The 2369-nt window shown below is 49.9% G+C and overlaps 1 pseudogene; it reads right to left on the bottom strand.

The window, feature by feature from the left end:
- Nucleotides 1-196: 196 nt before the first annotated feature.
- LOC114635434 lies at nucleotides 197-1024 on the bottom strand (annotated as a pseudogene).
- Nucleotides 1025-2369: the final 1345 nt, after the last annotated feature.

Raw genomic sequence — 2369 nt, 5'->3', positions numbered from 1 at the left:
ACACACACACACACACACACACACACACACACACACACACCAATGGCCTGAAAGGCATGCACTACCAGCGCCCTCTCACGTCTCTGGGCCCTGACCATACAACAGATTCAAGACAGGCAGAGAACACAGACGCCCACTAGGGCAACAGCTAGCACTCCTATACCCTGAAAATCTTCACAATGCAATGCTTCCGGGCTCACATGGGCAGGTCAGTACTGTTGTGTCTGGTCTTCCTAGAGGTACCCTCGTCTCTCGGCAGTGCTTTCTGCAAGTTGGACACAGCAACAGTTCTCTCAATGTCTATGACAGCGTACAGCTCTGTGCGCTGGGTGGGGGTTTGTAGGAGGGGAGTGGTTGTCGTTTCTGGAGTCTGATGGTTGTCAGAGTCACTGCCCCTTTCCAAATCCACCTGTGTATAACTGAGTTGCCTATGTTCTAAACTGGGGCGCCTGATATCAAGGTTAAAGACTGTCGGTGTAAAATCCCTACGCCTTGAATAGTCTATTTTGTGAGCACTTCCCACAAGAGAGTGTCGGCTTGAGGGGTGAGATGAAGTATCTCCAAACGAGGGGTAGCAGGGATGCCCGTTGGGTAAGTTCTGAGCACCAAGCCCTGGAGTCGTAGGTGTTCGAGGTGTTCTAGGGACTTCCAATTCTGTCTGATGACTATTCCTTTCTACAACTGGCTCTTCCACCACATTTATACTATTATTTTGCATAATCTCTTGCAACATGTTAAATAATTCTTCTGCACGGGCACACTTAAAAACAAAAATTCCTTGTCCAGTTTGACACAATCGACCACTTTCAAAAGAAAACAGATTTGAGTCGTAGCCGTACCGTCGCAGGCAGAGGTAGTGCCATTTCACCGAGTCTCGCTTCGGGGTGTACAGAATCAGTTCTGTGTCTGTGAGCTCCATGAAACCAGAGTCTAGCTCATTGCCATCATCATCAACGTTAACAACCTTAAACTTGTTCCTATGGTTATCTAGGACAGTGTCTTTATCTGGACAGCTACAACAGCTACCCAAGGCTTTGCTTTCTAACCTTTCCGCCGCTTTACCACAGTCCTTAGATTCGTCCCTCTCTTTGAAGTCTGTATTATTTTAGCCTCACTACCCTTGGCCTCTTTGATCTTTGTATACTTATGCCGTGTTCTTTCTCTTCCACACCTTTGTACTTGGCAGGAAATGTTTCCAATTCTTCACCTTCACTCCCTCTCTTCCCTTTCTATGTCCTTCCCCAGTTTATCCCAGGTGGCCAAGGTAAGCTGTCCCGATACCACGAACCAAGGGGCGATGCGGTCCACTTCCTGGACAAACTGCTGTAGAGCCTTCTGTTTAAGGTAGTTAACAGTGGCACTCACGCCCTGGCTGGTGACAGTTAAGGCAAAAACACAGCACCAGGGATACTGCAATCGTGATCGCCACTACTAGAATAACTATCCACTCCTCCCGGCACGAACATACTCTGCTGGCCGCTTCACTTTCACTGTTGCTTGCCTCCTACCGAGGACATTAAAGGTTGAAGCCTCCTTCCGAGGACTTTAAAGGTTGAAGCCTCCTTCCGAGGTCTTTAAAGGTTGAAGCCTCCTTCCGAGGACCTTAAAGATTGAAGGGCCCCACTTACCGGCCACTTACCGATCGATCGCCCTGACTGCTACTGGTTCTGGAACTCCGGGAATTCTAAGAAATCCCCGTGCAGGCCACCAAATGTGCGGCGCCTACCACCCCGACCAGCAGGGAAGAAAGACTGGCACACCAGTTCCTTCCAGCAGCAGTTTACTCAGGAGTTGCTAGTTACATGAAGCTTGAAGGTGTGCCCCCGAGCCAGCCCAGGAGTGAAGCTTTATACCCTGTGTAGGACTGCCCATGAGCCCATACCACGTCTCGCACTGTGATTGGTCAAAGACCCATGACACAAGATCAGGCCACCAGGAAGTACCGCCCCAGGACCAAACAAGGCTTGTTTACTACAAGTCTGCAAGGGCAAGCAGGCACCATCTTTAAGGCGTGGCAGCAGCGCTCCACAGTTCCCCCTTTTTTGTTTTTAAGCAGTTTCAAGCTGTGACTGCCCGATCAAGCAAGCTCCATCATGTAGGATCCCACGATCAAGGGCAGACAGGCTCAAACCATGGGACTCACTCTACTGGGTGCAATGGGCAAAGCCCACCAGGTGCAAGAGCTGGGCCCAAGGAAAATGGAATAGACACCCATCCCGTGTGCAATGAAACCTATAGGCTTCCAGGGGTGCAAGGGCTGTCCAGACCTAAAATTTGGGGTAATGAGAGCAACTAATACTTCAAAGCTACCAGCCATGCTTGTGGAGATACACACACACACACACACACACACACACACACACACACAC

This window comes from Grammomys surdaster, unplaced genomic scaffold (assembly GCF_004785775.1).
Source record: "Grammomys surdaster isolate TR1022 unplaced genomic scaffold, NIH_TR_1.0 103867, whole genome shotgun sequence".
Classification (NCBI taxonomy): Eukaryota; Metazoa; Chordata; class Mammalia; order Rodentia; family Muridae; genus Grammomys; species Grammomys surdaster.
This window is presented reverse-complemented; position numbering and strand designations above follow the sequence as displayed.